This window comes from Eubalaena glacialis, chromosome 17, assembly GCF_028564815.1.
Source record: "Eubalaena glacialis isolate mEubGla1 chromosome 17, mEubGla1.1.hap2.+ XY, whole genome shotgun sequence".
In the NCBI taxonomy this organism is placed as follows: Eukaryota; Metazoa; Chordata; class Mammalia; order Artiodactyla; family Balaenidae; genus Eubalaena; species Eubalaena glacialis.
This window is the reverse complement of record NC_083732.1, coordinates 77345999-77372179: the sequence shown is the minus strand read 5'-3', so window position 1 is coordinate 77372179 and position 26181 is coordinate 77345999.

Below are 26181 nucleotides of genomic sequence, written 5' to 3'. Positions count from 1 at the left end.
ATATCATTCTTGTAGGTCAAATGATGCTGAATACAAAATCTAAGATTCTAACTCATGTCCACACAACCTCAAAACTCTGCTCTGAGATGACGCCATGTTGAGAGATTGGTAACTAGTATCACTTATTGCATGCTTAGTGTATTCCCAACTCTACATTATATAATTAATTCTCACAACAGACAAATTTAGTGGGGCACTATTATGCCCATTTGACAGACAAGGAAAGAAAAGAGATCAAGGTGGTAATGAAATTCACACAGCTAAGAAGTAGGTTTGGGATTAAAGCTCAAGTGTGTCTAAATCAAAGTTTGTGTCCATTCTACTAAACTGCAATAGCCCAGTATCCCTTTGAGATTCACCTATGAAGAGCAAACTTACCTTCCAATCAATGTGGCCTTCTGGGGTCCCTACCAGAACAGAGTGACAAGATTCATTACTGCTTCTTCTGGTTACTCAGTGGTACCATAATTCTGTGTGCTTTTTGCTCCCATAGGATTACACATTGCATTGCTACTGCCTATATCTATATGTGCCAAACCTGAATATGTGCTGCAACTTATCTTGCCATTGTCCATTTCCAGGGACTGGCACGAAGTAGGAACTCAGGAAATTTTATTGAATCTCTATTCTGATGAGAAAGTCTTAACGGGTGAATCCTGAAATGGAGGGCTGAGCTTGTGTCAAAGTTCCTCAGCTAGTTCTAAGGTTTGGGAACTGCTTGAAGCAACTATAAATGCACCAGGAGCCAGAGTATCCAACAGTTACTGCAGCTCCCAAACCTCTGATGACTGTCTGTGTCGTCACAGCATTTCCTCATTTCCTGCAGAAGAGGTATTTAAAATGCGTTTACGTACAAATCACTAAGAATGGTCACTTTGGTCTTTTTACAATAGAATTGCTCATCTGTGGCAATGGATGGTCTGGCCAGGACAGTCTGACCCAGAGACCAAACCATTGATGGTGCTTCCTTTAATAGCCACCCTTTATCCTTCCTTTTCCAAAGGTGGCCAAGGACCACAATCACCAAATAATAATGACAGAGTTTGCTTGTTTATTTTTCCCATTATCACAGAAAAGATGGGGAAAAAAAAAAAGTAAATGGCTTCACATGTCTAGAACATTTGTTTAGTATCAGACACTATCTGACATATGCATAGGTTGACACATTTCATTCACCAAATACCCTATGTGGTAGTTTATAAACGCTGTACCTGGTATTTATACCTAGTGACTGCTTAACACGTGTTTGTTGGATAAATGAATGAGATGTATTCTAGCTTCACTTAGTTAGATTAAAAAAAAAACCAAAACACCCCAGAACTTGAAGTAAAAACTTACTGGGGGGGGGGGGCAATCTCAAGGAAACAGGAGGGAAGCAAAAACGGGTAGGAAAAGAAGGAGAACAAATTCAAGGTGTGTGCCACCAAGCTAGTCAATGCTTTGCAAACAAGCCGTTGATTCCTTGATCTTACAAGATGTTTTCAAATAGGCTAAACAAAATACAGTGTTTCAAAACAGTCTTGCCATACAGTGGGGAAGAAAGAAGAATAAGTATATTCTGGTTCCTTCTGGTTCCTTCCTTCCTGTCCTTTATCTCCTATTGGTCAAAGTCTACCTCGTGGAGCATTAATTGCACTTCTCTGTGGAAACCAGAGCCCCCCAGGATACTTTTGGCCAGTGTACAGACAAGGTGATCTCTTTATAAGTCAGAGCTGTGCATGGGGCAACTCAGTCTGTAGCAGCAGCAACAGCAACTTGGATCCATGAGCATTGAAAGGGACATACACCCTTGTTAGGTTCTCTCCAGTCTGAAAGCAAGACAAGTGTCTTCAGCTAGAGTCAGGGTACATGGGAGGCATCATTTAGGATAGTGTATAAACTGAGTCCAATATATAGTCCTAAATGGCCTCTTTCCTGCTCAGGTTCTGTACTCTTTCTCAGACTCAGACACAGGGTGTCTTATGTTAATCTTTCTTCTTTTCTTTATCATGGACTCCAGACACTTGGCCTGCTTTTCTCTCTTTTCAGCAACTGCTACCATATACTCTACATTTTAGGAATGTTCTCTGCATGTCTATGCCTTGCAGAGTAATGGGGTCTTGCCTCTTCAGATTGCCCTCCCGCACAAGCTCACCACTTACCCCACCTCCTTATTGCTGCTCTCAAAGACAAGCCTTTAGGTGAGGAACAGCCAGCAAGTATCTTCCCCTTCATTGGCTCAGACCATCAGAGACATCATGGAATTCTGAGAAGCACTGTGAGGCCAGGTTCAGTGAAAACTGTTGTGATTGATTTGGAGTTTCCATCATTGGCTTGGAAGGAGAGTAGTGACAGTACCTAGAAAAGGCTTTTATCTAATCATTTAGTGTAAAATCATTATGTTTTGTGTTTTATCTCTGATCACTTATAGAAAACCAGTTGGAGAAGACAACTTTTTACAAATTAAAAATATTGGGAAATGATAACATTGTAAAGTTCTTAATGCCATGATTCCTGGTCTATCATCCTTAGTCTCTTTAAGGTATTGAATGGGAGTTCCAGTAGGTTTATATTCCTGTATTTTGGGGAGAACTTATGGACAGACGTTCCATACCATAATATCATCATTGTCTTCCTCTTAATGAAGTATTTATCAAAAATTCTTGCCGCAATGAGAACCTACTGTATAGCACTACTCAGTGCTCTGTGGTGACCTAAATGGGAAGGAAATCCAAAAAAGAGGGAATGTATGTATATGTATAGCTGATGCACTTTGCTGTACAGCAGAAACTAACACAACACTGTAAAGCAACTATACTCCAATAATAATAAATTAAAAACAAAATCTCTTGCCACAATTTCCTCCAAGAAAACTTCCTTATCAGCCATGAATATAAAATCAAATAGAAGAGGTAGGAATCCTTAGACTCAAGTGAGCAATTTGTAACTTGAAGACTTCCATTCTAAGGTATCCCATTACCTTTAGATCCACAAGATTTGGAGCATGTCTTTGGCTGAAATAGATTGGGAACTTAAGGGCACAAATTAATGACAATGAGAAGTAAAAAGATTCTGGATATATTTTGAAGGTAGAGCCCATAGAATTTACTGTTTGATCAAAGTTTATTGAGAGAGAAAAGTCAAGGCTTTGACCCAAGCAACTGAAATAATCCCATCACAAAATGCTTAAGATAAGAACATTGTATCCACTGCCCCCAAGGCCGTGCTGGATTCATGGCCAAGGAGAACACTGTGAAGATGCAAAGCCTTGGATCCCTCAGTATTGGCTATACACTCAACAAATGGTCCCTCTCCAACATGAAGCCTCTAGTTGTCTTTAATTGGTTAAGAGCATATGAGGGAGAAAACATCTGGGGAAGCAGATATCTTAAGCCAAAATAACTCCATATCAAATAGTTGTGAAAGAGTTACAGAGGCACAAAACCAAAGTTCTCTGTTTCCAAATGAATGTAGATGCTACTTTACACTCACTTCAGAACAGTAAAGTGAGAAGTGTAAGGCTCAAGGGAGAAATGAAAATGAGTGTCTAAAACTGCTTTCTCTGAAAAAATAGTTTAATACAGAGAATACATGCAGAAAGTTTACCTGCAGACACACTTGTAGCACAGTGTGGAAGGCAGAATTGAGCAAAGGCAGGAACTGAACCATGATGTGGCTGCATTTGAGGCCTCAGCGGGTCTTACAGAGAGCTCTGGAGCTGGGATGACCTATCAGAGCTGTCCCAAATTGCAGCAGGAGACTTTGTATCCCTACCTGAGTCAGTCCTTGTCCTGATCAGGGCTCCTTGAGAAGGTCGTGGCCTTGAGTAAAGTAGACTCTGTGGCCAAGGACTAGTTTTAGTGAAGGATTCAGCTGCTGGCCATGAAGATGTGGGTATGTTGGCACTATAGAAGGAATTCAAGATGAACACCAGAGTATCCTCTAGAAAGAAGTTATGTACTGGCAGATTTCCTTCTGAAATAGGTGGATGCATAGTGACAAAATGTAGGTAGGAGATTTCTCCCAAGTGAGTTTACAAGTCATGAATTCCAGCAACCTGTCATCAATTGATTGGCACTGTGGCGAGACCATACCAAGAAGATTTTCCCTTTCATTCACATATCACTAAGCTTCTGCTGTGCTTTTTGGCAATGGTAAATACTGTGTTCCAGGAATATAATTTTCCCAGTGATAATTGCTTTAGGGGGCTAGAGATTATTTTGTTTTCCAAATTTGCTGTGTGTGGGCCAGGGAACATCTGTATGTGCTGACACAAAAGGTTTTCTACAATATTTTTATGAATGATAATCTTGTGTGTACTTTCACCTCTTTAGTCTCCTTAAAAGTCAAGTGGGGACTTTCATTTCCTGGAGATGGAATACGTGTACTTTTCTGTTTTACTCCTGATAAATGCAACTAAACCCTGGATATTATACATAAAACAAACATAAAGAAGACTCTGAATGTTGGAGAGAAAAGAGGCTGGGGACCACAGGACCCAAGGAATGAAAAGGTTGTGAGTGCCTTTAGGTGTTTTTGTTTGTTTTGTTTTGTTTCTCATCATATATCCCAGCCTTGAAGACAAATAAGCCACTGAATTAGAAACACCAATGGATACAGATGAAAAATAAGCCCCAACAGAAGCCTGCTCTCTCTAGTCAAAGGATGAAGAAACAGGAAGCTTAACAGGACAGAAAACTTTTAAACAATAGCCACTCTAGCCAAACAAAACAGAAAAATTGACCAACTCATGCGAGTGAAGGCTAGACATCCACCGTCATGAGGCTGTAACAAGATACCCCTAACACTGCTGCTGGCATAGTATCAGAGAAGGCTAATTAAGGAGGCTGGACTCTTATCCATGTTGGCCAAAGAGAAGGTCCTTCTTTATCTGCACTGTCAGTAGAGACACGTAGAGATTCTGTACTTCTACCCCAGCCTAGCAATAACAAGATGCCCTTTCCACTCCTCACTGGATTGGTGACAGAAGAGGCCTAGTGAAGAGTCAGGACTTTGACCATCACCCATCAGTAATAAGGCCATCCACACTCCAGTGTCAGTGGAAACCCTGAGGGGAACCCAGATTCCTACCACATCCCAACAGTAATGAGAAGCCTACCCTGGGGGTACCAACAGAGGCCAAGTGAGAAACCTGGACTCCTGCTTCTACCTGGCAGTAATGAAGCAGCATCCCTCCTTCGGGTGCTACAGCAGTGCCATAAGATCTAAATAAACAGAGAGATATACTATGTTTCTGAATCAGAAGACTCAATATAGAAAAGATGCCAATCCTTCCCAAATTGATATGCATGTTTCATAAAATTCCAATCAAAATTCCAGCAAGAGTTTTTACAGATGCAGACAAGATTATTCTGTAATTTGTATGGAAAGGTAAAGGAAACAGAATAGCTAAAATAATCTTGAAAAAACAATAATAAAGTAGAAAAAAAATCAGTCAACCTCATCTTAAGGTTTCTTATATAGTCACAATAATCAAGAATGTGTGTTATTGACAGAAGAGACACATAGACCAATGGAATAGAACAGAGAACTCAGAAATAGACCAACAAAAACATGGTCAACAAAGTTCTGACAAAAACACTAAAACAATTCAATGGAGGAAAGATAGCCATCTCAATAAGCTGTGCAGGAGTAAATGGACAGCCATAATCAGAAAATGAATCTCTACCTAAGTATCACATTTTATTGAAAACGTAACTCAAAATGATCACAGGCTTAAACATAAAGCATATGACTATATATCTTTTAGAAGAAAACATAAAAGAAAATGTCCAGATTATAATGTTAAGCAAGGAGTTCTTAGATTTGACATCAAAAGCAATATCTATTTTTAAAAATGGATAAATTGAACTTTAGCAATATTTAAAACATCTCTTTTGCAAAAGACCCTGTTAAGAGAATGGAAAGAAAAGCTATAGAGTGGAAGGAAATATTTGCAGACCTTTTAACAAAGGACTAGTATCTGATATAAACTCAACAATAAAAATCCAAAAACTCCAATTAGAAAATGAACAAAATACATGATAAGACTCTTCACTGGTATGGACATATGGATGGCAAACAAGCACATAAAAAGATATTCAACATAATTTGTCATTAGAAAAATGCAGAGTAAAATCACAATGAGATATCTCTATATACCCATAGAAATGGCTGAAAAATGAGTAATAACCACACTAAATGCTCGCAAAGATGCAGAGAAACTGAATTACTCATACATTGCTAGTGGGAATGTAAAATGGTACAGACAATGGGAAAACAGTTTGACACTTTCTTAAGAAAACTAAACATTCAAGTCCTATACGACCTAGAAACTGTATTCCTGAGCACTTACCTCAGACAAATGAACACTTATGTCCATAAAACAACCTATACACAATTGTTTATATCAGTTGTATCTATAATAATAAAAACCTGGAAATTTTAAATATCTGTTTTAAGCTGTTTTTTTATAGGTGTTTGTTATGGGCTGAATTGTGTTCCCCCCAAATTCATGTTGAAGCCCTAACTCCCAAAGTCACTGTATTTGGAGGTAAGGCCTTTAACACAATAATTAAGGTTAAATTAGGTCATAAGGATGGAGCTCTAATATGACTGGTGTCCTCATAAAAAAAGGAAGAGATGCTGGGGAGGCATGCACACAGAGAGAAGGTCACATGAGGACACAGAGAGAAGGCAGCCCTCTACAAGCCAAGGAGAGACATCTCAGGAGAAATCAAATATCTTGATCTGAGCTTTCTAGCCTCCAGAACTGTGAGAAATTAATTTTTGTTGCTTAAGCCACTCAATCTGTGGTATTTTGCTACGGCAGCCCAACACAGCATGTTAAGCTTATTTTACATATTGGGGGCCTAAATAACTCCCAACAAACAGCATCTCTCTCTATTATTGGAGTTTTGCATAAATTGAGATATATAACAAATGAATGGCAGATGGGGTTTTTAAAAAACACTTTTATTACTGATCAAGGCCAATTTGGAGAATCCTGTCTTGAGAACAAAAGGCAAGTAGATTTGCTAATATAAATGGTATAATCAGGCAAACTCACTTACCAAGTCCTACCAGCATAGACTGGAGCAGTCTTGCCTGAATGGGAACCTGCTGGACAGGAGAGAGCACTGGAATATACTTCCTATGGACAGAAAAAGGAAGCGAATGATCTCTCATTCCTGAGCCCACAATGTCTGCTTATTCTTTCTAAATTTTCCAGTCATTACATCATTCCACATTAGGAGAGGAGGAAGAAAAGGATAGATTGAGAAAAGTCAAGAGTATGTGTAAGGAAAATGACTCTTGAAAAATCTGGGGAATGGAGAATCCCCTCTTCCATTCCTCAGTTTTTTGTATTCTTAACCCATTAGGACTAATGATGATTCCTTTATTGGAAAAAAAGGTGTGGCTATCTTGTGAAGGTCATATGACCAACACTCCATTGAGATATTCCTACTGGTCTCGTAAGGTCAGTCAACCAATACCAATAACTACTTTACTGGGAATTCTCCAGGGACCAGTGTTGTGTATTAATCAACCCACAGTGAATTATAAAAAAATCAGGTTCCCTAAGCTCAGGGTTCCTCAGTTACTACGCAAGTCCACTGCATGCATAGTATCTACTTGTTCCCCTACAGGTTACGCCTATGGGAACTGAGAGGCAAGGGGAAATGGTGCAGATATGTTAACTTTCATGAGCCAGGTGTAATAAAGTCCTTTGCCTCTGCCGCAAGCACCTCATGTCTTTTGCCAGAATTCATGAAACTGTGGCAGACAAAATTGTTAGCTTATGAATAAGGTAAAACTCCAGACTTCTAAAAGTTCTTGACCTAGACTTGGGCAAATTAATTATAGTACAGTTTATAATCATAAAAAGTAGAAATCAAGTTCAGTGTGTAACAATGGAGGAATGTATGGAAAGTTGTGTAGTATAGCATTTAAACTGAGCGAAGTTGATGTACTGTGTTTACTTGTATAAGACCACTATTTTTATAGGTCAAAATTAGTTGATTATTGGCAACTGTATGCAGTTTAACCTAATATATATCAATATAAATAGATCTCCAAAACATAAATTTAATTTTAAACTTTGATTTGTTCCCTAAAAAACAAAGTATGCAGATGTTTAAAATGGAATCTTACTCTTTTTAAATTTTCACTGATGGAGTAAAATTACTCCATTGTGGAAGGAGAGACACTGATTTCAAGATGATAATTGCCCCTGGAGTGAGTGGCAAGATGATGAAAATAAGGTGAATACCAGTGAGATTTCAACTGCATCCATAAAATTCTGGCTCTAAAACCAATGAAGATCAGAAGTAAATATTTTAATGTGCTAAATAGTTTTGTTTGTATGCGTGTATACTTGAGTGGCTGCCATAAAACTTCCTAAAATCCTCTTTATACAGTAAGTATCCATTTTTTCCCAATTAAACTGCAATATTAAAGTAAAACGAATGTATACAGGCTCAAGATGGAGACCACGATTTGGAAAGCAGTCCTCTGGAGCGCGCTTTCCAAATCTCCAGAACCAGTACCAGACCTCTGTTCTCTCATTTTCTCAGAAGGCCTTTCTTGGTTTACAGGACAGTTTTTTTTCTTCTAGAAAACACATTATGAGTCACTCAGAGGAATATGGGCTAAAATTTTTACCATGTGTCATTAAATGTCATATAGTTCATCATCTGCAGGAAATTTTTTTCTCATAATGAGAAATGCAAAGTCTGGGCTGGTTTCAAGTTAATTTTTTTAAATATAAAGTTTGTACTGTTACTGCCCTCATTTTATATGTGAAGAAACAAAGTAGTGGAGCCAAGATTTTAATCCCCAGAACTCTTGGTCCACAGTTGGTCAACCATTCAGCTGTCACCCGTATTTATCAGAGTAGCACCAATAGTTTTCCCCTTGAGGAAACTGAAGCCCAGAGAGGTTAAGCAAAAGGTTCAAGTATTGTTTTGCATAGTTATGATGGAAACAAAGTCTGTTTAAGCCCTACATTTTAACACGATGATTTTACTTAGCACAATTTATTTAGTTGTGTGTTTGTCTCTCTCCCTCCTTCCCTTCTCTACCTCTGACTTTCTCATTTTTATATAATAGAAGATGCTGACAAATAATATTGCTTTCTACAACTTGAAGTCATATCTCCAGTCTTGTCATTTTACAATCCTGCTGGAAGATTAACCTCTCACTTTAACTAGTTAGATTCGTAAGTCCCACTTCCAGAAGCAGCTTATGATGCTTTGTGTATCTGGAATGGAGACTGGGTTGGCCTGTCTCTAAAGAGAAAGAGAAAGAGCCATCACGGACCTGGACTGAAAAACAGGCCATGCTGTGTCAAGCCAACTCTTCCTGCTGACTCTTTCAAAATGTCATCCATTGGTAATTGGCACAGAGTCTACCTCTGATGTTGAAGATTCCCATTAAGGTAATGTGATTTTGAGTTTTCCCCAGTTCAAAGTTCTGGTTCTGGCACTGCATTGTACCCACTAGCTGAGCAATTTTCATGAGTTATTAACCCTCCATTTCCTCATCTTTAAAATGGGGGTAGGGAGGATGGGTGATGCATATTTCACAGCTATCCTGTATGGATCAAGGATGACTGTAAGTGCCTGGTATATACTAGGAATGTGTCTCAGTTAAGTGCCTAGTTTCAAGTAGATATTCAAGAAATGGTAGTTATTTTTATCAGCAGAATCAACATTGCTGACTTTCAAGGCATAGAGCACAGCAGATTTAAAATGTGGTATTGAATGCATTTTGAGCCATTGATATGCTGGGCATTGATTCTCCACCAACTCAAGAAAATTTTAATCATAAAATGTTTCCATTTGATAAATATTTTCTTTGAGTATCAGCTTTTAGAAAGACACTGCCGAGGATTCATAAAACAACAAATCGGTTCATTCACAAGGCATATCTCAAAGTACAGACACAGGTGTCTCTACTTCTGTGTTCCAATTGGCTGAAGACCCTACATTATGATTTCTTCTCTGAAAGGGATTCATGTGTAAGAAGAAATCACAAGATCAAAGATTATACAATTGTATTTCTCCAGGGATTGTCCCTACTGCTTGTTGCCAGGTCTCCCTGAACTCCCTGAGTTCACAGACTTTCTGCCAAGGACTCTGGCTGGGGAATGATCAGTGTATTTAGATTTCTGATATTTCATAGTGATACCCCAACCCACTGGACTTTTCCATGTATGTCTGCTCTAAATGACCTACTCACATCTGATAAAATATCTTCACTTTTCTGCTTACCCACAGTTGGGAATGCAGTTCTGCTTTACTAAGATGAATGAGTCTCTCCTACAGGAGCTTGATGGTGTCTCTTTGGGTGAGAAGCAGGGTAGATGACAGAGACAGTATTTCATTTTCTTTAAGGTCAAGTAATATTTAGGTTTGGGAGAAGCTAACACAGCTAATCATCCCTCTCTCTTTGGGTCACCAATGAATTCTAAAAATTGGAAACTGACCAAGTCAATATGAATTTAAGGGAGCATTAAACCCTGGGAAAGGAAAGATGTGATCTGTCAGTGAAACTTGTGGGATGGAACGTGTGAAGCCTTTGTGGCTTCATGATTTGGTTACTAAGGAGTGGTTTTAACATCAAAAGATGACTTTTAACTCATATTTGGCAAAATGCCTTTACCACAATTGCTAGTGACAATAGAAGAGCTCAGAACCCATTGCAAATTCTTCCCTATATGATGATTCTAGGGAAAGAAAAGATACTTCATTACCTAGGATACTTAATTTAACTTATCTAACAAATATTTGACAAGCCCTTACCTTATGCTAAGTACTAGGGCTACAAATATGAATATTGCAGTGGAGTTCGTTCCTCAAGTTATTTCTAAACTAGTGGTGATATGGATATGTAAACCAGTAACTGAAAAATAGAATTAAAAAGGACAATTCATGAAGTTACCAGAACTTCAATTCCTTGTAAGTTAGAATGATGACTAGTGGTAATAATTCTTGCCTCAAGTGGTTTTAAATTAAGAAAACTATAAGTAAAGTGAGTGATACAGGTAAGAGCAGGCAATTAATAAATGAAAATCATCAAGATGATTATTAACATCATTCTTCTTATAGATCCAATAACATATATGTGTGTGTGTGTGTGTGTGTGTGTGTGTGTGTGGAGAGGGGGGAAAATAACAAGAGAGGGACAGGGGACGGAGTATTTACCTCTACTTGGGATTATCTTTAAATAAGAGAGGACATAGTAGTGGACAGGAAGAGACGTTGGCAAAGGGTAATTTCAGGCACATAGCAAATACCCAATAAATGTTATCTATAATTATTATTATTATTATTATCGGAGGTTGACCTATGATAAGTTTTGAAGGGTGAAATGAGGCCAAGAAGGGAGAAGGAGGGAATTCCCAACAGGGGAATGAATTTGTGCAAAGGATAGAGGCACAACACTTCATAATACCATTATGGAATAAGCAATATTTCAATATTGCTAGGGGATAAAATGTGACTGAGATAAGCCTGGAGAGGTAGACAGAACTACATCATAAAGGGTCTTGGATAGTAAGCTAAGGAGCTTATACCACATCTCCTGACTATGAGAAGTCACGAATGGAGTTTAACTATTTTAGGGACATGATCGAATTTACATTTTAGAATTATCACTTGAGTAACAATGGAGAAAAATATTAGAAAGAGGTAAGAGGCAGAGAAAGCTCAGGGATATATGGTAAAGTTAAAATAACCAAGAACCTAAAAAAATCCTATGCAGTACAGCATTTGTTCATTTATCGCAATATTGTTTATAATAGCAAAAATGTATTAGACACAATCCAAATATATAGCAGTAGGAATAAATATATGAAAAATTAGTCTAGCATAGTCTAGTAAAATAATTACTAGAATATTGTGCACTAAAATGAATCAGTTAAATCTAAGTGTAATAGCAAGAGTTAACCCCAAATACCTGTGAGTTAAAAACAATAAGTTGAAGAATGTTAAGTACAATCTGATGCCATTTATGGACATTTAAGAAATAATATTGTTTATGGACACATATACACAAAGCAAATGTCCACAACAAGGACTGGAAAGGAAGTCACCAAATTCCTTATGGTTGTTATATCATGGGAGGGAGGAAGGGACATGAGATTGGAGAGGAAAATAGAGAAGACTTCAAATTTATCTTGGCTATTCTTCTTTTTGATAGGTAAAATTTAAAGCAAACATGACAATCTACTGGCTTTTGTGATTTTCAGCGTGGGAATACAGATTTTAATCTTTAATAGTTTAAGTGCTTGTAGAAAATATTTTTAAATGAAATATGTGTTTGATTTTGGTGTGGGTGTGTGTGTACATGTGCGTGGGCAAGGTAACCAAAGTCTCCAACTGTTAAGGAGAATTCCTGAATATATTGAGGCTCACTCTGTATCAACTCCCAAAAGCAGTAAATGGCTGATAGACCAATAACTTCGACTTGGACCCAAGAACAGTGTCAGGGGTTAGGGATGCATACTACTAACTGCCAAATCTTTCAAATAACACTAAGGCTCCTTGTAGTTTTCAAATAAGGAAATCAATGAAGATCAAGTACCGTTATTAATTCAGGAGGAAGAGGAGACTTTTCAAGGGAGGTTAATGACTGGGAGGCTGGCATGGGTGGGTATGATGGCCCAAAGATCTGGAGCAGGAGTGAGTCAGTCTTGTGGTTTCAGGGAAATGGGACATCACCTTTACAACTGCAGGCAAATGATTTTGCCTCACCTCCTACCTTCTTTCACAAATGGCCTTGAAGCCCCGTTTTTGAGGGAGGAATGGAAAATGCTATCTTCACAATCATAGTTTTTACTGTATTAAAAATACAGTCAAAGACCCTTATGGAGAGAGACATTATGATAACAAGCTTAGTTTCAAAAACATGAAAAAAAAATACCCTCTTAAGTAATTTGAATTTTCAGTTCAGTTCAAGTCAGCAGAGAGCAAACATTTTTTTTCCCTTTGCCAAGTGTGTTTTGGACATTATTCTAGGTACTACAGGAGGTGCAAAATAAAAGGAAACATACTTTTGAATTCAAGAGAACTTACAGTCTAACTATTGTGCAGGAAATGTATACTAAGGGCCATATGATTCATGCAAACCATGCTGTAAGATTCCAAAGTAAGAATATCACACAAGCACTACAAAACAAGTTTAAAAATATGCATGGGATTTGCATTTTTGCTGGGTCTTAAAAAGACGGCAGAATTTCAGCAAGAGGAGGTCAGAGGAAATAATTTTTAGATAGAGGGTATGGCATGGGAAAACCCAAAGGGAAGGGAAAGCCCTATTTGGAAGTACCCAAACAGTGCTCTTCAGCTACATAATAAGGTCTAAATTAGAAAGTGGGGGAGAGCAGTGATGGAAGACAATGAAAGTTAAGTAGAACCCGTGTTGTTTAGGCACTGAATGTCAAGGTGAGAAATATGGGTTTTATACAACATGCAATGGGAAGTAGTTCAGAAAAGAGTATTTGAATGTGATATACTTGGAGCACTCTTTTATTACCCTGGATCCTCTAGAAGCACCATATGCAACTTGCCCTCTTATGCTCTTAGAATCTCTACCATGAGAATAAGACCAAGGTAGTCTGCTGAGTGATGAGGAACACAGACTCAGTCATCCCTATTGTTTGTTCCAGGTGACAGGTTGCCAACTGCCAGACTTAGAAGTGAGGTCATCCTAGATCGTCGAGACACAAGGTGACCCATCAGCTGACAGTAAACACTTGCTAAAGCCCAGCAGATATTATCAAAGCCAATGCAGAGAGAAAGAACCACACCACTAACCTATAGAATCACAAGCTAAATAAGTGGTTGTTGTTTTAAGCTACTAAGTTTTGGTGTGTTTAGTTTCATAGCAATATGAATCTTCCTGGGCACAGTAAATACTTATCCATTCAAGAACTAGTTAGAAAGACAACCTGTTTTAGCATTAAGAGTCATGGATGATATTTAATAATTGCTGGAAGTCTTACAAATGATAAAATTACATAGATGATAGACAGATTTCCTGGCTCTTTTTTACGTATCATTTCTGTATTCTAATGCTGCTTCACTAAAGTTCTTGGGAGACAGAACTGTTTTATTCTCTTCCTTTTTAATAATCTAACTCTTACCTGTGGTCCATAGGGCAAGTCATGCTCTCTAGTCAATACCGATAGGTAAACACTAAATGAATGATATCAATGATAAAAGGATAATGTGCAAAAAGCAGTTAGCATAGCAGAACTGGGACTGCTATCCTTAGAAAACCTGCTTGCAAATTTGACCCTTGACCGATATATTTGGGGACTTGGATTTGGGGAAGGTTTCCACCATTCCCTAATAAGGAATTCACCATGCCTAAACTGTGCAAGCCATATGGCTTATTTTGAACACCTGCTCTTTTTAAAGGGGCCTGGAATTTCAGTATGTGCTAGGCAGAGGTTGCCTCTGTGACCAGACCCTAATAAAAACCCTGGGCACTGAGGCTCTAATGAGCTTCCTTGGTAGACAACATTTCACAAGTATTGGCACAACTCATTGCTTGGGGGTAAGCATCCCCTGTGTGATTCGGTACATGCCTCAGTTCCTCAGGACTCACCCATGCACCTTTTCCCTTTGCCAGTTTTGCTCTGTGTCCTTTCAAGTAGTAAATCTTATTCATGGACATGACTATACATTGAGTCCCTTGAGTCATTGTGAATCAATTATTGAACCTGGGGTGGGCTTGTGGACCCCCCCAAGATAGATATCTATGATAGAAATTATATAAGATAGAATGGCTTTTCAGCTGCACTCAAATTGCATCTGTTAGAGACTAAGTCATACATACGCAAAGACTGGCACACCCCCAAAAGAACGTGGCCTATTTAGACATGATTGTATAAGAGTGCTGCTGAATAGTGGTCAGGAAAGCTGAAAAAAAGCAAAAACTAAACCCTTTTTAGAATAGTTTCTAATATCAACTTTATATATATAATTATAATATTAAGTTAAATAGAAGCCTCTCTTCTACTAGAAGTATAGAAGTATTGCCTGGTTATTAAAAAGGATTGGAGATGGAGAAATGGACAGAAATTAATCAATGAAGGGGAAAAATTATCCACTGTCCATATCCTACTGCATATGCACTTTTGTAGTTGTGGACTAATAACAGTTAATTTAATCCCATAACAGGAAATATAATATTCAGGCAAAACTAAAACTTATTTCTAGTGTTAATGATCAATATCTCCTGACTAAGGTATAAATGTGTCCATAGAACTAGTAAGTGCTTGCTGTATTAGGTTGAAGAATTTATTCTGAAGGATCATGCTATATCAGTTATACCTTACTGTAAAAAGCACCTCAAAATTTTATCACTTAGAACAACAGTCATTCACTCGTGATTCTGATGCACAGCAAATTGGACTGATCTCAGCTGGGTAGTTCTTCTGCTGGTCTTGCCTGAGGTCGCTCATGTTCTTGATGACTCAACAAAATCTGGGTGGTCCAAGATGGCAGATGATGCTGGCTGTTGACTAATTGGTCCAGGAGCTGGAATAATTTGTCTCTGCTACACATAGCCTCTTCTCTTCCAAACTGCAAGACCAGGCTTCTTCACTAGGAATACTTCTTCCAGTGATGGTGGAAGTATTCCCAAAGGACAAGAACAAAAACTGCAAACCTCTTGAAACTGAAGTTTGCAAGTTGCACAATGTCACTATGCCACATTCAGTGGGCCAAAGCAATTATAGGGCCAGTCCATATTCCAGGGGACGAGAAATAGATACTACAAATTGATGGAAGAAATAGCAGTCACACTGCAATGGGCGTGTGTACCAGGATGTGAGAAATTGTTGAGGCCATCACAAACTATATACCAAATTTGACACTGTTTCTCTCTCTCTCTCTCTCTCCATCTCCCTCTTCTACTCCCTCTACCCCCCTTCCCCCTCTTCCTCTCTTTTTCCCCCTCTCTCTTTCTCTCCCTTTCTTTTACATTTTTTGTTCTTGGTTCATTGTCCTTCAACAAACTTGACACTGTATGTCTCACAATGGTCCATTTAAGACCAGTCAATGCTAAATGTAAAAAATTCTTAAGTCTTGGTTTGCATTGCACAAAATTCAGTCTTTAAAGTGTACAGATTTTCCACTTTGACAACATAAAGTTTCATCTATTACTTGTACTCTACTTTGAGTTTTTTTTTGTCCATTATTTCCCACATCTGTGCAATGTATGACTCTCTTCCAATGAAGAGGGTAAATTCTAAATTATCTCCCAAATTAATAATTGCCGAAAGCCTGTTCCTCCAAAGTGGGAGAGTTTGTTTTCATACTCTTGACTTTCTGTAAGAAAAAGTGGAACTTCTGGTTAAACATTGCATTATGACCTTAGTCAATATTATTGAATCCATAGAACTGATGTGAGAATTAAAGATGGCAAGGTAGAGCAAAAACTGCAGAGCTACCTCCAAGAACTTTCAATGTAAAGAGAGAGACTGGCACACGTATGGTGATAAGTATCACAAGAGAAATACCCAACTTGTCCTGTGAAATACCCAACTGCTCTGTGTATCATAAGCTCCATTACAGACTAGTCAGTGCTAATTCTAATGTCTTGATGAGAAAGCTCTTAGTCCCAGCCTGGATAGCACCAAATTCAGTCTTCAAATGTAAAGATTTTCTACTGTGCCCAAACAGAGGCTTATTCATGCACACACACAGACACACACACACACATACACACACACGTACCATAAGAGGGAAATGGACAAATTCCAATGGGAAATTAAAAGATGAACAAATTACATTTAGTTGTAGGAAGCAAGAAAATCCTGAGATGCTACATAAATGTCTGTTATCTTTTTCCATCCAATTTCTCTGAATGTGAGTTTCTTTTCCTTATAATAAGAATTTTGGATTATATAATTTGGTGGGTCCCACTGAATTCCAGTATTTTATGCTTACAGCATAGGCACCTAATGTGGCATCAAAATTTCTAACACTAGTGAGTCAAAACTATTTCTCACAATCTTTCAGAAATAATCCACTGTTCCATCAAAATAGTTGCTGAATTATAATACATCTTATTTATTCCTTAGAAATGACACCACTCCCATCCTTGTGAAGTTTATAAAGAAGGGCTTTAAACTTACAGTTGAAGTCCGGGTGCACAGGACGAAAAACAAACGGAGTCAAAATGAAAAAGAATTCTGTATTTTCTGAAAATACTAGCAGAACAAGTGACAAATCAATTTCATAGAAGCTCGGTGCTCTGCTGTTTAATGCACATGTGTGATTTATAGATCTCCACATAGGAAAATGAGCCCTCTGACCCGCTCTGTTAAATTTTGTGGAGTTCTTCTTTTGTAATGTTAAACAAATGCTCTACTTTTCCTTCCATCACCCAGAAAAGTGTACTTATCTGTCAAGTAACTAAGATTTTTATGTGTTTATACGTCATTGTACTTTTTACATTTTAAATAACTTTCAAACACACCCTCGCATTTGATCATCAAACAAAACTGTGAAGGTTTTTATAAATAAGACAACTGAGCCCAGAGAATCCACGTGAAAAGCCCTAGTTTACATAGCATGTCAATGACAGATCTAGGGTGAAATCCAGACATCTCACCTTGAAACCATTTTTTTCCTACTACATAATACAGGGGGGAATTTTGAATAGTTGTGTAGGCCTACCCGTCTTTTACAGACAACATCACTCATCTGTTTCATTGCTCTGACATTCAAATAGCATAAAAAGGAGTAGGTTTATTTGGTGCCAGCTAGGCCATTTTGCTGCTCATCTTCCCATCTGTTGGACAGCTGGACAAAGGAACAGCTGCCAATCAAGGCTGTTTTGCCTGGCACTGTCAGATCTATTGGCACCCAATGCCATATGCCAGCTGGTGCCTACTCTTGTTGAATAGAACTTGTTTGAGAAGTGTAAGCCTCCAGTTGTTATTAATGCAGTTGTGGACCTCAGTCCCCTTCTTAATGCAAAAAGCTAAGGTCAGAGAGAGAAGGTAAATCAGACTCACCATTGAAAAAGGTTTACTTCTGTTTTTGTGGAACCAGAACCTGAGTGAGTGTCACAGACCAGTGTATGAATTCCATAGTTGCCACTTCTCAACTGTGTAACCTCAGCTTAAGATTCCTTACTTAAGATTCAGCTTAAGATTCCTTACTCTGCAATGGAACTTGAGCCTACCTTGCAAACGTGCCCTGAGGTTGAAATGAGTATATGTGAAAGAACCTTGCCCGTAGTAGACCCTTAATCAGTATGAACTGATCCAGAAACCACCTCCATCTGCAGCTTGATATAATCTCTAGGAGAGAAGCCTCTGGGGTCACTTGTTATCAATCCTTAGTTATCTGAAGGACTGAAAGGAGGACGGAGGATTAGAATTTTTTTGTGTATTTCTCTAGAAAGAAAAACTAAGACCCGAGGTTCAGAAGTTTCAGGGAAGTAAATTTTAGTTCAAAATTAGAAGCCACTTTCTAGAATTCAGAGCACTTAAGAGACGGGAAAATTGGGAGTGACATGCCACATCGAACACTCCTGAGAAGAGGTTGAGTCACCACCTTTTAGGATGTTATAGGAAGGAGCCCCTTTCTCCCCTACTCTCTTATTTTGCCTTTTTTCCCTTCCTTTATCTCTCTGGCTATTACCTATTTCAAGAGTATTGGGTAGGGATAAAAGTGATTAATACATGCCCGTATCCTTAAGGAGCAATATGCACATTACAAGTCAGTGCATTATAAAAGATTCAAAAAGTGTGCTGTGGAAGTTAGCGAGCATGAGAGGGAATGAAAATCCCTGCATCCAGAAATAAATAAGTGCAAAGCCGCTGGGGAAACATATGTGAGCATCCCTCACAAGGCCTAACCCCCTCAAAGTGGGAGCAATAACTTGGTCACATTTATCGTACATGCAATACATTTGATATGTAATACATTTGGCCTGTATTAGTTTGCTAGGGCTGCCGTAACCAAGTATCACAAACTGAGTGGCTTCCACAACAGAAATTTATTGTCTCAATAAGTGTCCATAGGCTGGACATTCAAGATCAAGGTGTCAGCAGGGTTGGTTCCCTCTGAGGACTCTGAGGGGGAATCTGTCCCTTCTTCAATAGCTTCTGGTGGTTTTCTGATAACTTGGGCATTCCTTGGCTTGTAGAAGCATCACCCTGATCTCTGTCTTCATCTTCACATGACATTTTCCAGTATATGTGTCTCTAGGTCTAAATGTCCCCATTTTATACATATACTAGTGATATTTGGTTAGGGCCTACCCTAATGACCTCATCTTAACTAATTACATATGCAGTGACCTTATTTTCAAATAAGATCACCGTCTGAGCTACTGGGATAGGACTTCAACATATGAATCTTGAAGGGGCACAATTCAACCCCAATTAGGGCTTTAGATGAGGTAAACATTCAATACTATTTTCTTCAGGACTGCAGCTGAAAACAAGAGTATAATCAAACCACAGAGTTAGAAATAAATTGATGAAACAAGCTCTACTTCTCCTAGGCCTCCATCCTTTCTGTGATCCTGGCTTTCTTTGGAGTCTTCCAGGGATGTCTATGAAAGGTAGAATTTTTTTCATCTGTTTATTTATTTCTCCAAGTTTCTATGGCTATGAGTGGGTGAGGAAAGAAAGCTAAGGAAAGAGAGTCCTAAAATAATAAATGACCGCTTAAAGCATTTGAATTCCTTTGCTTGCTAGCATAGTATTAACTAATGACTAGTGTTGAACTATCAAAAGCAAATTAATTAGAGAGGAAATCATTATTATTTTCTGAGCACTTAATATGTGTCAGACACTGGACTAAGTGGTTGATGTGATTAGATGGAAAACAACTCACAACCATAGGGATATTATCACTTACACAATTGAAGAGAGGAGTCCTGAAGAGGTCCAGCAACTTGTCCAAGATTACACTGCATGCAAGATGCCTCAAGATTCAAAAGGGGTCCACCTGACTCAAAAGCCTCACTTTCATAAGTCCTGTTCTATACTGCCTTTTCTTGTCTCTTACTTTTCTTCACAATTAAATTCAAACGGAAAAATCTGCTTACTGATTCAGAGTGAGGGTGGAGGGTGGTGAGGATGATATTTGTTTGTGCATCCGTGTATAAAACCAATACATTTTAAAGAGGGAGGGAGGGAGGGAAAGGGAGAGAGAATTGGTAGAAGGGAGAATTCTTACCAGTTTATGTTTTAGGTAGATAGGTAGATGGGTGGCTATTTATAACCTGCTTTCTTCAAATTATTTTTGGCTATCTCCACTATTAACTAATACATGACAATAGACCAATTCAGAAAATTCTATTTCCTAGAAAGGCACCTGGCCCTCCCACTCCGTGGTGGTGAAAGGAAGAACACCAGATGTGCTGAGGTTTGCCTGATCTAGCATTCTTCTTTGGGTCCTCACCACAGTCCCCGAAAAAGGAAATGATTTTAAGTGAGTTAATTAAATGAAGGTGGTCTTGAAGATGTATCTTTGGCTCTTTAGATCAATGCTGTGACAGTGAACAAAAGTGCTGAGTACCTTGACTGGTTCCCTCACAGACGCAAGAGTCCATTCTCTTTCTGGACCACAGAAGATAGTTCTGTGAGCCTGACTCAGTCAATGGGGGTGAGAGGGCTCAGAAATCCAGCTGTGCTTCTCCCCAGGGTATATCACTAGTAAATGTGATACTTTTCAAGTAGGAATGTATTGAAATTAATCCATAAATACCCTCCATTTTTTTTCTAGTCTTGATGCTGAGGTTGCCAACTTTGTAACCATGGTTCGCCTTTCAGAAAATAAGTAGAGGATTCCAGAACCAAGTTAGCCCCCTGCCCACTTGCATACTTCCAATTTATTTGGCTGATATGCTCTGAATACTTGCTCCTGGAGAATTTAACATAGTAATAGGTGTAAAATATATTCACTCATTTCAACAATACCACCAGTTAGGCATTATTCACCACAAATTAGTGAGGGACACAGAATAAAGTAACTGGGAAAAATGCTAAATTTCCTGTGAGCAACTTAAAACATTAAGCGGAAGATGTATGTCCAACTCATTCATTCATTCATTCAACAAATAACTTTAGATTGGGCTAGTGATGAAGATAGACAGAAAAATTGTAATATAGATAGCCCCCCACTTTCATAGTTCTTACAGTCTACCAGAGAAACAGAATAAAACATATTATCATACAAATTATCATATATTTATAGTTGCAATAAATATATTGTGAAATGAGAGAATATAAAAGAGGTGTAATCTGGTCTGAGTATTCAGATAAACATCACTGTGGAAATAACATTTAGGCCAAGATATGACAGATGAGTGAGAGTTAGCTGGAAAGGAGGAACGGCAGATGGAATAGTAAATTGGGGATGAATTTTGGGCACTGTGGGTGAATGAGGAGCCAAATGATTGAGAGAACATGACGGAGGAGGAAAGTGGCATAAGATGAGGCTGTGGAATTAGGGAGGGACAAGAAACGAGACATATGAAAGCTGGTCTATATCCTAAGACTAATAGGAAGTCATCGAAAGGTTTTAATGAGTGCAGTTACAAGGTCAGGAGGGCATTTCAAAGATCACTTTTGTCAGGACACGAGGAAAAAGAGGGACAAGAAGGAGAAGGGTGAAGTCCTGTTAGAAGATTCTGAAAAGCTTCCATGAGAAAGATGTGGTAGGTTGGATTAGAACCTGGGCAGTGAAGCTGTAAATACATGCTTGAATTAAAAAATATTTAGAAGGGGTCTTGCTTAGACTTGAATATTATTAAATATATGTCCAAGATGACTAGGCAAGTGGAAGGCTAGAGATGCCAATTATTGAGGTAGGAAACACTATAGATGGAGAATATTTCCTGGGGAAAAAAATTATGAGGTCAGCGTTGAATTTACCTGTGAAACATCCAGGCCGAAATGTCAAATCAGTGATTAGATATTCAGGTTGAGGTCTAGAGACTGGAAAAGAGACTTAAGTTGGAAATATCAGTGTGAAAGTCATAGCCTTTGAGGTGCTGATGAAACCATGGGCACAGAAAATGCAACTTAAGGAGAAGTTCTAGACCAGGACAGCAAGATAGCCATGAGGAACCCTGAGTTTTTTTATATCTATTTAGTGGAGGAACAATAACCGTGAAAGGCTCTGAGAAGGAGTGACCGAAAGTGCAGGTGAAAACAGAAGACTATTGCACCAGCCAGGTCAAAGGAGGACTGTTTGCAGAACATAGTGGTCAACATTATCTAAAAGTCAAGAAAATGTGGTGAGTGCAGAGATTGCCTGAAACTGGAGATTTGGATATTGCTGAGACCTTTTGGACAGTCATTGCCAAAAAGTGATGGAAGCAGAAGCCAAAATGGAGTGGGAGGTAAGAAAATAGAGAAACATACACAGAAAGCTCTTTAAGTGTGGTGAGAAAAGAAGAAAATTGGGACAGCAGCTGGACGGAAATGATCCAAATGGTATAGAAGACATTGTTTTCCACCATCAGTTAAACTAAATGACCTCCAAGAACCCTTTCAACTCATAAACTCCACCATGGTATCCCCCAGTAGTCAAGGCAAGAGTTAATAGCTGTGTTTCTTACTGTGTTCATTCTCAACTCATGACACAAATCCTATCACCTTGCAGATGCTACTAAGTTTTTTGAAAGATTAAAGTTGTTATTAGTGGACTACCTGCTAGCGTTCATGAAATATGTACAGGAAATGAAAGAACTGTTTGACTAGAGGTCTAATAAGAATAAAGGCCAAGATCTTTCAAAACTAAAAATGTGATATCCTTGTGAACAAAATGACTAAGTGAGCAAAAAGAGAGGCAGAGCTCCTGGTAAGGGAATATAAACTTATTGGTCAGTGAAACCACCAATGCAGATATATACATATTGGAAATGATTAATTTAGAAAGTACAATGGCCCAACAGCCAGAAGCCCTGTAGTTTTTTTTTTTTTTTTTTCTTAACAGTCAGTATTGGAATGATTGTCAGGTTGCAAGATCTATAAGGAAATGATTGAAAGCCAGACAGAGTAAAGATGAAAGTGCCTTCTTTCTTGAGTTTCTCAAAAAAAATATTGGCTTGATTGCTTATCAATAACTGTCTGGTTACTGATTTTAATGCCTGATGTGAGAAAAGCTTGAGAAATGTACCTAGGCTGATGCTTAATACTTGGGGTTATCTATAGTCCGCAAAAGGCCATTCAGCCTAGTGTGTTTGATACCAACCTTGAGACTAGAAGACCTAGACTCTAAAACTAGATTTAATAACAATAGCTAACATGCAATTGCATCTCACTGTGCCCCTAAATTTGCTGTTTGCCGTGCCTAGTATCTAATTTCCATAACAATAATAGTTAACATTTATTTAGTGCTTACTACATGCCAAACACTGAACATGTATTATCGCATGGAACCCTCAAAATACTTTTCATTTTACAGAAGGAAAAGCTAAGGACAGGACAAATAGCTTGATTAAGAAGTTTGCATAGTTATGAAGTGCTTTATCTGGTATTTAAATTCAACTGGATGCCGACCAAGAATTATGAAACATACCAGAACATTCATTCTGCAGTGAATACATCCAGGCAAATAAGGACCAGCTGGGAACGAGGCATCACCTCCATCAAAGCCAGCAAGGGCTAGAGAGTGGAACAAGGGCCCACCCATGGATTCAAAGCCTCCATCCTCCCTCAGAAAGGTAGAGAGAGTTTTCTGATTCATGTAGGTGTCATCCTGGGAAGAAGAAAGAGAAATGGGTGGAAATATTGATAGTTTACTCCCAGAAGATTCTTTTAAACTGTTAGGAATCCCATTTGTATTGTAAAAAACTGAAGTGTCATTAGCTGGCAAGGGTTTTCTTTTTCTTCCTATCCAGAAGATTTGGGGTTCAGAACCAATCCTTGATGAGTTATGCAAAAATAGGAAACCTTCCATTTTTTTGGATACCTGTGAAATCGGTGATGCTGCTATGTTACAGGGAACAGGCTTTGTTTGTTTGTCCCCAAACAACCCTGACTGATACAGCTACTGATGTTATATATCCAGTACAATTTCTTTGATAAAATACTGGAAATATCTACAGTTCTTCACCTTTGCAGTTCTCTCCCACATTGATGCCAGATACAAGGGAGAGCTTCTCTAACAGCTTAAGGTCACAGTGGTCATCTCGTGTCAACATTTTTGTGTGGTCCCCTGTCCCTGAACCTTTCAGAACAGGAAATCCAGGTACACATTTCAAGGTAATAGCAGGGGGAGGGGCTTGTTGGACAGTGCAGAAGAAGGGATGAATGTCTTACGTGTGGTCTGAGGTCGTTTGATGTTTCTCCATGGTCCTTGAAAGGTTGCACTAGGGAGAATCCATGGAGTTTGCAGATAGCAGGATCTAGATGTAAAGATTTACAGTAGATATGGGAACATATGTATATGTATAACTGATTCACTTTGTTATAAAGCAGAAACTAACACACCATTGTAAAGCAATTACACTCCAATAAAGATGTTAAAAAAAAAAAGATTTACAGTAATTACCTGAATAATTTATGACAAAAACTTAAAAAGGATTATTTTCTGAGTCAACTGAATCATAGCCTCATGGCATATCAGTGTTGGGAGGAAATTTAGAGATTGTGTGGTTTATCTCTCTCAGACTGAGATTTTTTTTTTAACATTTTTATTGGAGTATAATTGCTTCACAATGGTGTGTTAGTTTCTGCTGTATGACAAAGTGAATCAGCTATACATATACATATATCCTCATATCTCCTCCCTCTTGCATCTCCTTCCCACCCTCCCTATCCCACCCCTCTAGGTGGACACAAAGCAACGAGCTGATCTCCCTGTGCTATGCGGCTGCTTCCCACTAGCTATCTATTTTACATTTGGGAGTGTATATATGTCCCTGCCACTCTCTCACTTAGTCCCAGCTTACCCTTCCCCCTCCCCGTGTCCTCAAGTCCATTATCTACATCTGCGTCTTTATTCCTGTCCTGCCCCTAGGTTCTTCAGAACCATTTTTTTTTTAAGATTCCATATATATATATTAGCATACAGTATTTGTTTTTCTCTTTCTGACTTACTTCACTCCGTATGACAGTCTCTAGGTCCATCCACCTCACTACAAATAACTTAATTTCGTTTCTTTTTATGGCTGAGTAATATTCCATTGTATATACGTGCTACATCTTCTTTATCCATTCATCCGATGATGGACACTTAGGTTGCTTCCATGTCCTGGCTATTGTAAATGGAGCTGCAATGAACATTTTGGTACATGACTCTTTTTCAATTATGGTTTTCTCAGGGTATATGCCCAGTAGTGGGATTGCTGGGTCGTATGGTAGTTCTATTTTTAGTTTTTTTAGTTTTTTAAGGAACCTCCATACTGTTCTCCATAGTGGCTGTATCAATTTGCATTCCCAGTGCTAGAGTGTTCCCCAGACTGAGATTTATAGACAGGTACCCGAGACGACAAGCGGAGTTAATGCAGGAAAGGGACTTCTGGTCCAGGGTTCTTACTGCTCAATGACTTTAATCCTCCAACGGGTAGGTTTTACTCCTTTTTTTTTTAGATAATGATTCATTCTTAGTGTATCAATTCGACAATCTGTATGGTGAACTTAGAAGCTCTCATTTGTTTATTCATTTATTGAAAAATTTCAGGGCATTTTCTATTGCTAAGTACTGGACTAGACACTGGTAAAAGAAGAAGGTTAAAATATAGACCCTTCCCTCACAGAATTTGAGTATAACAGGAGAGACAGATGTGAAAGTTCAGAGTAAGTCATACAACCTAAACACCCTGAATCTCCTTTGCAATTACTGAGTCTAGGTGACTGCCACTGACAGTGCATGGGGTTGAGATGACTGAGCCTCCATCTCTGTCTGCAGGATTTGCCTAGCACATTAATAATGAAAATATTCCTGCAATACGTATCCTTGATCATTTAAGAGAACACATTATTTTTCAGCAAATGCAATGCATTAATGCTTATACAAACAATGCACATGGCGACTGCTATCCACAGATTAGTTGGAGCAGAAAATGACAACTTGGTAAACAGTCCTATAGCTGTCAGGCTGTTCTGCAGAGTCCTCAGCTCTGAAGAGGGGTTTCTAGAGCTACTGCCAAGGGTCAAGTGAAAGTCCAGCAGGTCCTCTCTTCCACCAGGTCAGTTACACACCCATTACT